An 11,011-nucleotide genomic window follows, 5' to 3' on the forward strand; every position below is an offset into this window, starting at 1 on the left:
CTGCCACTGTCACCACCGAAACCACACCAGCCTAATGCATGTATTTGCAGCAGGTACTGTATGAATGATGCAAAGGGCTGCCTTGTGTTTGCACACACTTAAGGAGGGAGAGCTCAGATCCCTTCCTATTTCTTACCAAAAATGCAGAGTTTCTGCTCTTACAGGCCAAGAGGGGATAAGACAGGCAGATATTTCTACCAACCAAGTTTCACAAAAGGGATGACACACTAGAGACCTCCATGGAAATGTTGGCTGGCTCCCTCCCACCAGAAGCAAGGAGGAGAACAGCAGTACCAGGAAGCTGAATGGAGGTGTACATAGGTAATGTGGTCATCAATAGAAGGCTTTTGTGTTGCCTTGTATTCTCCTTTTTATGCCTCTGAACTTCTGCGATTTCATGAAGCCACAAGCAGGAGAAGGTGCTGGCACCTTGAGGTTGCCCAACCACCTTCCAACATTCAGGTAGGTGAACCCACAGCTTGGCAACTGCTTGCTCTCCTTGTTATCTGAGTGACTGCTGCAAGAGGTGCATCACTGTGCATGGCAAACACTGCACCAGGTCCCTTCTGGGGAAAGGGGAGGCAACCAAGGACAGAGAGCCTGAGCCCAGGTGCCAAGTGGATGGTATTAGAGGAGCCAGGGAGAAAAGATGGTTTTTGCTCAGCCCCTTGGGACTGTTTCAGATTCCCCAGGATCCCTTTATCACTAGAAAAAGAACAGTAGTCTGCTGATACTCAGAGGAGCTGGTTGTAAAGTTGAAGGCTATTTTGATCTCTTCTTGACTGGCTGCATAAAACAGGTCATTAGATTTTGCCCAGGAACAGAAAATAATTATATATATATGTATTTATATTCTGTCCTTTCTCTGAATGTACTTACTTAGCCACTATCTGATCTGCCTTTTTATTGACAGCTACTTCAATTAACTTGGAAAGAGTGCTCAATGAACATAGGGCATTTACTCTAACCTTGAACTGCTGAATAAACCTCCCTGCAGAATCCCTCTCTCTGGGGTGGGATAAAGAGAAGAAAGAGCATAGGGGAACTGTATGAAATTTATTTTGCCTTCTTAAATGGCTTTTGTGATTCCCATTTCCCCTCTGCTCTGAATCATGGTAAAAGGTTTATAACTGAATGTCACAAAACAGAAAAACATATCCCCATGCTTTCCCAGTCAGCTTAATACATTTTTTCTGGATACCTTAAATTATTTCAAGGCTGATATTTGTAGAAGCAGTCAAACATGCCAAACCCAAAATATCTGTATCGTGCAAAAGATCAAAAATTGTTTTGAAATAATTCAAACATGACTTTGGAGAGGAGGGGGTATAAACAATCAGACTCAAGTAAAAAACTTTTTCCTCACAGGTAAATTCATTTTGGGTAACTTGACCATTTTTGAACAACAGAAGGTGCCAGTGAAAGTTCCTCTGCAACTCTGCCATTAAGGTGTAAGTGCAGAGTCTTGGGCGAGTCTGGGTGAGGAAGGACCCCAGGAGCTCCTTTGGCTCAAATTGAGGGCCAGAGCAAAATTTGCTTTGGAAATGCATCTGTTTGTTCAGTGTTGGAGAGTAGTGGGTAGCTAGGGATAGGAATTGCTCTATCTCAGAAATTGGATCTCTCCTGGGCTGTGAAATGGGAAGGATATAGCTGATTTTATTTACAAATTCTGTAGTCTTTAATGAACATGTAGGATTTCAGACTTCCAGGGCTGTTGAGGTTTTCAGATGAACTTTTCCAGTGTTATTTCAACTCACTGTCTGAGTATTAACCAGCCATGGAGGCAATGATCCATGAAAATGGTGCCTGCTGCCTGGTGTGCAATGAGCACAGGGAAAGAATATTAAAAAAAAAAAAAGCAAAAAACATACCCAAACAAAACTCACAAGCCTTTAAGCCTTTGACCAAGGTGCACTTCTTTATGCAGTTTGTAAAATTATCTGGGTTAATGTGTGTGGATTGTAAAAGCATCTCCCCTGAGTGCATGGCTGCTGCAGTAGGTCAACCAAAAGCCAGAAAAGATGAGAAGAGCTGATTACAGCTTCCCTGCAAGAGGCCTGGCAATGCAATAAATTCATGTGGCCCATCTCAAATAGCCACAATAGTCTGAGTGTTCCTAACTACCAAGAAGAAATGTGACAGTGGGCCAGGCTACCTATGGAAACTTGTCTAGATTTCTGCCCCAACCTCTAGTTCCTGTTCAAGGAGGGACATTGGTTTGCTGTGTCCTCTCCAAGGTGGAGATGCTCTCAACAGTGAAAGCATGCCAGGCTGTGGCTTGAGGTCAGCTGGCAGAGGGACTTTTTGTGGTTTGAGACCCTGGTTCATGTGTGTGACCTCACATGTGCTCTTTAGTCTTGGTGGGGGCTGCTCCCATGGCAGGTGCTTTGTGCACCCTCACCCAATGGAACTGGGTAGCTTTTGGCTGGGATTCTCTCCCTGACCTGGTTTCTGTGAGCAGTAGGGAGTGAGGTACTTGGTGTTTGCTCGCTCTCAAGGCTGGTGTGGCTGTGCTGTGGCAGCTCAAAGGAGAGCCCCAGTCACCTTGCTGCTGGTGCAGGGAGAGCAGAGAATGTCAAGACAGCAAAAACTATATATCCTAGAGCAGGAGCATCTAAAGCAGCAAGAGATAAAGGAGATGAGGAAAACGTGGCAGGTTCTGAACGAAACTGCTGCGTGAAGGAATCAAGAGGTGAAATAAGAACTTGACAGAGAACGTTTGAAAAGTAGAATGTGTGGCTAAGGTATGAAACAAATGTTGGAGAGGCCTGTAGTGACATGCTACACTGGATAGAGAGACCCACAAAGGGAAGAAAGGGCAAATGTACATTGGGCTGTGGGCAGTGAGCCTTGGTTGTGAACCAGGTGACAGAGGAAATTTAATATGTGTGCCTCAGACGTGCCCTCTTTACAGGGGGATGGAGAAGGTACCCCCAGTCCCATAGGAGGAGGGGTCCAGATCATGCTGGGACTGGAAATAAGGTGCACGACATGGATATGAGTGTTCTGACAGAGGCAGTCCATAGGATGCAGAAATGTCCTCTGGGAAAGTACTAAGCAGAAAGGCCATGCTGCCAGGGTCTGGTGATGGGGAAGACAGAGCGTGAACATGACATGATCTAAAGATGGATGTTGTCTGGAGCAGCTGCTTGACACGTTCAGGAACTGAGTGGATACTGCAGGCAGCAATGTTTGCTTCTTATCTATTTGAAAATGAAGCTGCAGCAGAGAGGTCTGATTACCTGTCCTTCCCATTGCTTGTACCAACCTCACGTTTGTCAAGGTGCTTGGAGTGAGGTCTGAGTGATGTGAGCACTCCCCTGCCAGTGCACACAGGCAGCACCGCTCTGGTGGAGGCTGTGCAACCCTGAAAGATGCTTGTGCTGCTCCTGCCAAATGGCTGGGAGCAGCCCAGGGAGTCCAGGTCCACATCTGCTGGGAGCACCCTGCTTAAGCCCAGGCTCCACATGCACTTGCACACACAGAGCATGCTTTCTTTTGAGCTGATGGATCTGACATGGCAGGGCTGAGGTGTGGCACCCATTGGCAGCAGGGACAGTCTGTAGCTGGTAGGAGGGCATGCAGGAGGGCTGGTGAAGGCCTTTGCCAAAATGGGCCCACCACAGACATGGCAAGAGAAACAGCTGTGAGCCTCTCCTCCCATGCATCCCCACTCTGCTCTAGTTTGGGCAAATATGGTATTTCTTGGAGGGGTGCCCAGCTGGTGGAGAGCTCGAGGGAAACGAGCCAGTGGAAGAGCAAAACTGCTCGGCTCCAAAAGCACAGTGTGAAAGGCACTCTGCTGTGTTAGTGCTTGGGGCAGAGCTGCAGGGGGAGTGGAGTGATGATACCGGGTCTGGCCATGTGTTGCCATGCAGCTGCTGCTCTCCTCAGCAGCACAGGGTGCCCACCCATCTCCCCACCCCACCCAGCAGCCTCCCACATGGAGCCAGGGCGCTGAGCATGGATGCACTGTCCCCCTCCCACCTGGCAAAGAACAAAAGCATTGGCTGGAGGTGGGTTGCAGGAGGAGGGAGGAGAGGGGATAAGCTGCAGGACAGCTGGAAAAGGCAAGCTGGACAGAAGATTTTAGCTCGTGCATGTTACCTGGTGACCGGGACGCTGCAGCACTGTGCTCCCACTCCACGGCTCTAAAAGCTTGGCTCTACATCCTCAGATGGGGACCCTTTCTTGCAAGCAGCAGGGAAAGAGTGGGCAGGAATCAATCTGTGACCTGAGCCAAAAATATCGCCTGCCCCACAGCTCCTGAGCTCCTCTGCTCCTACAGGCGGGGAGGAGGGGGTGCTGGGGCTGCCAGGCACACAGGAGGGCACATGCTGCTGTGCTGCTGGGGAGCCCTGCCAAGGGTGGGGAGAGGGCTGGGAGGGAGGGGATGGGAGGCTGAAGCCTGGGATGTTTAGTGAAATGGAAACCGTGAACCAGAGGGTTGTGCGAGGCACTGCAATCCTCTGCTGGAACAGTCATGCAACTGTGGAGAGGGCTTGGCAGCAAAACCACTGCGGGCACCCAGGCTCCAGCCACCGGGGGTTGCCCTCCCTGAGAAGTCCTTACTTAAATAATGCTTTCATGTCATGCTGAGAAAGGCAAGCCCTTTTGCTGTGCTCCTGCTCTCTTGCTTTTTGTTGCAGGCCCCCTCAAGCCCTGGTGTGTGGCAGAGCCCCAGCAGTGTCAGTGAGACACAGCACTCACACACAGATGCACTTAAGGCAACACATGTCCCAAGTGCCTCTGCCCTCTTATGTGCCTGTGCCTGCTGGTTTCCGAGAGCCTTGGATGTGGAAGATCCACAGGCTTCCCAAAGCTCTGGCCCTGCAGCACAGCCAAAACCCTTTGCATGTGGAGGGGCAGCTGGGAAGAGCCCCTGCCCAGAGGGGAGAGGGGAGGTTACTGCTGTGTGTTGAGACTGTGAGATCCTGGTGTCACAGTCTGGTTTCTAGCAGTGATCACGTACCACAGAGCTATGGGGCCCCCAATTTGTTTCTGAGGTGCCTTTGCCTCAGATACCCCTCTTGAGCCCTGTCTGGTTGTAAATATAGAAACATAAGCCCTGGAGGTTTTTTCCTCCAAACATGTCCCTCCCATCTTAGCATCATCTGTGCAATTCCTCCAGCTGCTCCTATACATGGCATGACCTTTTTTTTCCCCTTCCCTTGCTTCCCCCTCCATCCCATCCCCTCCCCGCCTATCCCTGCTCCCTTCCCTTCCCTGCCCAGCACAGGGAGCCTGGGGCCAATCGGCTCTTCCAGCCGATCAAATGTCACTATAAGTTGAGAGCTGCATCACCTTGGGACGCTCGCAGATCCCAGCCTGCCCGTCCCCTCCGACAGGGAGCTTGGTGCTTCTCTCCACTCCTCCCAGGTAAGTGGGATTCCTGGCAAGGGATGCTGCTGGGGGCAACACTGCAGGAGGGGTGAGCTTTGGTTTGAATGGGAGAGCACCAGGGGAGGGTTGGGCTCCACAGGATCCTAAGGAAAAGGCAATTTTAGTTCTGAGCTTTAGTTGGGCATCTCACAAGTCTCATGTCACTCAGAGGTTTGGGTGCTTTGAATGCTCAAGGATTAGTAGCAGGACAATAAATCCTTCCAAACCAAGATTTGGGGCTGGAAATTGTGATCTCTTGGGGCACTCAGGGAAAGTTCCCTCCTGCAGCAGGAGGCAAGTCCTGACCTTCCCTCCCCTGTCACTTGGAGAAAGGGATGGCTGAGGGCAGACCATCAGAGAGCTTCTGGTGGATGGAGAGGGCTGTAGGTCTAGAGGGAGATCTGGGAAAAAAATGTGGCCATGGAAAACTGTACCCACAGGAAGGAAGAAGATTTTGAGCTTTGCATGGTCAGGCTAGCAAAGTGAAGGAGTTTGAAGTAATGAATTTAACCTCCTCTTGCCCCTCCACACACACATGGAATTTCTCTTGCAATTTTCTCATTTTCTGTGGGAGTGGGAAGTTTTCCATGACCATATTTATATTTCTTAGATCAGCTTATTGCTACTGAGGGGTGGATATCCTACAAAGACAGGAGGGACACCAGCACAGGAGTGTTGGTGCCAGCAATTTGGGTGGGACATGTGTTGCTGATGTGGGGGAGCTCCAGTGAGGCTGTAGGGGATTGCCAGGGCAGGCAGCCATCCCTCAGGGGGGCAAGACTCAGGGAGGTGGTGGAGTCCCCAAAAGATGTTCAGGAGGCACCTGGTTGAGTGGTTTAGGGGTTACAGTGGTAGTGCTGGGTGGATGGCTGGACTGGATGATCTTCTTGGTCTGTTCCTACCCTGGTGATTCTAAGACCAAGGAAAGGCAAGGGATGTAAGCTGAGCACAGTCATTGGCTTTTTGTTCTGTGTCTCAGCTTTGATATCCCTAGAAAACCCCTGGCAGGGATCACACAGCTCATGCTGCAGACAAGGATAAAGGATACATTTTGGGGCAGGGAATTGGGATTTTGCTATGACCCTGCAGCAGTGCTGGAGTCCTGCTACTCTGTTTCAGCACTAGAGAGAACTGTATGCATATGTAGATATATTTACTATTTATATTATATATAATTCCCATCTCTCTTAATATGATGTGTATGTCTATTAGAAGGTCCACGCAGTGTGGCTCCTGCTGGGAAAGAGTGGCCATGTGGTGCTTGGTGGATCACAGCCCCAGTCCTTGCCCAAGAGCTGTCCCTGCCAGGCCCCTTGCCCATGCAGGGCCCCTTTTGTGCTGGCCCCTTTCCACATGGCTCCTGCTACCTTGCCTACCTTGTATGGCCTGGCTTGGGAGGGGATGATTGATGGGTGGGTTATTTCCAGGGATGGCCTGGAGGTGCGAGGCAGCCCATTCCCCCTCCCGGGTGCATTCTCAGCTGCTAAGAGGCTTCTTGGGATGTGCTGGCTCTGCTCTTTCAGCTGAGGCCAGGAGCATTTGGGGCCAAAAGGAACATGGTATTCCTGCCCACCTGGGGCTAAGGATCGGTGTATTTGTCCTTCCAGTGACCTGCTTGGCTTAAACAAAGTGCAGAATAACCTTTGCTTTCACCTTTAAGGGGTGGGAGCAGGCAGGAAGTTTTCTGTCTGCTGAAACTTTCCCATGTGTTTTGATTTCCTTCCAAAGGGTGGGCAGTATTAACTAATTGATTTTATTACATCCTTAAATCTCAGTCAAGACCAGAATCCATTTTTCTGCCACTATACAAACAAAGCTCAGTTATTGCCTGAAGGTGCTAACAGCCTTAATCCTGGGCTGCATTTGCTGTGTGTAAAGTAATTTCCACCAAAGGCTAATCCCGAGCCAGCTGGAGACTTTCCATTGCCTTCGGGCAAACTTAATCCTAACTGCAAAAGCTGCCGCTCTTAACAGATTGCTTTCTTTATTGCCTTTTGGATGTAAATATAGTCCAATTTCGCTGGCTGCTTTGATGACAGAGTTAGCTATGTGGATAGTGCTGGGCATCAAAGAGCTTTTCTTGTCTTGGGTGGCTGTAGCTATGACACTCTGCATTTTGCCCCTGGCTTTAAGGGACCAGATGGCTTTTGAATGCCATGAAGTGGACAGACACCTTGTTCTTGAAGCTAAACATTTTTACCTTTCCAGCCAGGGCAGTGGCAGTCAGTTACTGCCTTAAATGCCAGCTTCTTCTGACAGAGGAGGGGCCAGACCTGGTTGAATGCTTGGCCCTTGCAAGGATGAAATCTGTAATCTTCCCCTGGATTTTTTTTTGGTCCCCACTGCCCTCGCCTGTGGGGTTCCTGCATATGGCTCATCTTTGCACAGAGTCTGCCAATGCATTTGTTATTAATTCATTTTATCTGGGGCCAAGGAATCCCCTCAGGGTTGGGGTCTTATGGTGTCAGGGATGCTGGCATTCTCGCTCCGCTTTTATAGCACACGGACAGATGCCATGCAAAATCCCATTCGCATTTGCAGCGCTTGGATTAACAAATATGGAAGGGGGTAGGGGAGCAGCCAATGTGACAACCCTCAGCAAGATGTCCTTAGAGCTAAATTGGAGAGGAGATGAGCTCATTCCAATAACTGCTAATGGAAAGCCTGATTGCAAAGGCTCCCGTTGACTTCAATTGCCTTGGAAGGAGCAGCGTGCCCTGCGCTACGTGCCTGCCCCGCGCTGAACAGACGCAGCTCTGTCTGCACACTGAGGGCTCTCCAGCTCATGCCTTCACCATTTAGTGCTGCTACTCTTCTTACTAGAGTGAGAGAGGAGTTTAGCCCACAGCCTTTTAAAAGTCCTCTTATTTATTACTACTTTTTTTTAATCCTCCACCTTGAGAAGAAGGAAAACTGCATTTATAAACTCTTAATCCATGGGAGGGATCAGCCACTGCTGAACATGTATTTTGGTGGAAGCCAACATCTGGGCACTAGGCAGGTTCTCTCCACAGGCTTTTGCCTGGAGAAGCTCTGCTGTTCTGTTGCCTAAACCAACATGCTGTCAAGCATTTTTGCTAAGAGCTTGAATAATTTTTGAAGGCTGAAATGAGACTGCTAACATGCTAGCCACTGAGGAGATAGCAAGTGCAAGTCTCCATCCTGCAGATTTTATGAAATCTAGATTGAAAAAGCCAGGGGAGAGAGACCAGCCGTGTTGCAGTATTCAAGTAATTAGCAGAAGAAGCAGTGTGAATTGGTGAGCAGAAAATATTTTTGAAAGCTGAAATTCCTCCCAAACACAAAATTCCCCCTGTTCCCTCTGCTTGGTAGAACTAGAGTCCCCAAAGTACTCCTTGGGATGCCTGTTGCGATCAAGGAGTGGGCAACCACAGCTACAAAGTTAAAAGCAGCCTGGGACCAAGGGACTCCTGAACCCAAATTTCATGTTACCTGCCAGTAAATGACCCCTCCCATCCAGCACCTCAGGTCAGGCCATAACACAGACACTGCTAGCACTGCTTCCAGGGCAATGCTGAATTTCAGAAAGAGAAGAAACGAGGAACTGGAAGAAGAAATGTTGGCTGTTTATCTCTCCTTGCAGCATGGGGGTTTTAAATCCTGTTGATGTTAATGTATGGTGCCCAAGGTCATTGCTGGGGAATGGAGAGAATCCCTTATAGGGCAGGGTTGGAGCCTGTGGGATTACTGCCTTCCTCTGAAATAGAAAGCTGCTGAGCTGCAGTTGTTCTTTTTGAACCTAAGTCAGCCCACCTGCTCCTTCAAGACATCTCTCATATATCAGCTGAATAATGAAGTCATGAAAGTCAGGGTTTGGGCCAGCAAGGAGAAGCCTGGCTTTCTAATTTAAGATCTGCTGTGGATTTGGAGAAAGTTTCATGGGCCTTTCCTCATCTCCTCCCCTGGCCTCAGGGCAGCTGATGCTGTTAGGAAAGCCAGTGTTGCATTACAAAGAAATGGTTCTATCAATGTTAACTGCCCAGCTAGGCATGTGGCTGGTTTTCATCTTAAACTAATCAACAAATTATTCTTCACTCTCTCATCGGTTGCATAAACCAGACACATTTTTGGGTGCTGACAAATAAGTACTTATCTCTAGGTTTATTGGTAGTTTCAGCTATTTTTGTAACTGACTGAGGTTTTGGAGCTGGCACCTTCCCACCTGTAGTAGCACAAAAGCAGGAAAAATTCCTCTGATCTCGCTGGAGCAATGGGAATGTCAGATGGGTGCAGGAAGACAGTCTGGCCTTGCCTGTCTCCCTGAGTTCTGGGGATTTTGTAATTTAAAGCTGGGACTGGGCAGCCCCTGGGTGTGCCTGTGGGAAGCAGCTGAGTTGATGGGATGTATCTTTCCAGATGATCTTTTTCTCCTGCCCTCTCTTTGTCCTCTCACATGGGTGGCAAAGTTTGTGCTTCTCCCAAAATGTCAGTGTTGGTGGGGAACTGGTTGCTATGTGGGAAAGCAGGTGCTTGGCTTTTTTTGTCCTCAAATGTCAATCCATCTGCTTCTGCCTTGGTATTTTTTATGAGGAGCGCTCACTAATAACACCTTTTTTCTTCTTGTTTGTTTTCCTTTTCTTCTCTTTTGTCTAGGAACTAATTGCCAACATGTCTGATACCGAGGAAGTGTAAGTAGAAAGCTGTGTGTGTGTTTACCTGCTCAGCTTGGCTCCACACAGCAGAGAGAGGGCATCCCTGCAGGGTGCTGCTCTGTGCAAGCCTGAAGCCCCCCGAGGCACTGGGGAAGGGACATCTTGACTTAGAGTGTCCAAGACCCCTCCCTGTCCAACACAGGACATCCCCCAAACAGCTCCAGCCAGCTCAGCCTGCCCTCTGTGGTTGTGGCACTGCACCTGGAGGAGGGGGAATAAAACCCACAGTGCAGTGGTTTCTGCCTTGGTTTAACAAATCTACAGTAGTCTGACCAAACCCAACGGGATCGTTTGACGTGTTTGCGTCAGTGATACAGAGGGGAGATTTAGGGCAGTCATGGGATCAGAGGAATCATGGACAAGTCTGCAGACAACAGACTTTAAATATTGCATTGTGTTGCTTCAGTGTGTGGTTTAAAGCTTGACATCAGTACAGAGCAAGAGAAATACTTACCTAGTTTCATTATCCTTTTTTCCTCTCTCACAGGGAACAAGGAGAGGGTAAGTCTTAAATCTCTCTGTAATTGCTTCTGTGCAAGCCTGCAACATTTGCTGGCTGTGTCAGCTGGTATGGTTAGACAAATCTGAAATTTCTTTTTTGTGCTTCTGTCTGTCTGACTGTCACCAGCTTCTGGTGTTTTTGCACTCCCTGTAGCACCTGGCCCTGTCCGTGCTGTGGGGTTTCAGCCCCAGATTGATGCCCGGGTGGGAGGGGACGCTGCTAGTTTTTGTAGGGGCACTGCCATCTGCTGGCAATTTATTTTGAAGCTTCTGTATGTATAATAAATTCTGGTTTTAGAACATAAATCCCTAAAATGTTTGTAAACAATATACATAGACACTTTTCTTGTATTTAGAGGTTCTCTCTGCTACCTTTTCCCTTCTAATGCATGTGTAACCTTGAGTTTCCATTGCCCAAGGAAAAATTCAATACTTTATCATCTTCTTCCCCTTTT

At 48.8% G+C, this 11,011-nt stretch overlaps 1 long non-coding RNA gene across 2 annotated transcripts; it reads left to right on the forward strand.

Annotated features, from left to right (window-relative positions):
* Positions 1–300: 300 nt before the first annotated feature.
* On the forward strand, positions 301–10,556 carry LOC116998347. Of its 2 annotated transcripts, none has more exons than XR_004418357.1 (3): positions 301–462; positions 9,997–10,031; positions 10,543–10,556. It is a non-coding gene; the product is annotated as an uncharacterized LOC116998347 (long non-coding RNA). The 2 variants fall into 2 exon arrangements; XR_004418358.1 differs by lacking the exon at positions 301–462 and adding an exon at positions 5,241–5,379.
* Positions 10,557–11,011: the final 455 nt, after the last annotated feature.

Source organism: Catharus ustulatus, chromosome 6, assembly GCF_009819885.2.
Source record: "Catharus ustulatus isolate bCatUst1 chromosome 6, bCatUst1.pri.v2, whole genome shotgun sequence".
NCBI classification, from domain to species: domain Eukaryota; kingdom Metazoa; phylum Chordata; class Aves; order Passeriformes; family Turdidae; genus Catharus; species Catharus ustulatus.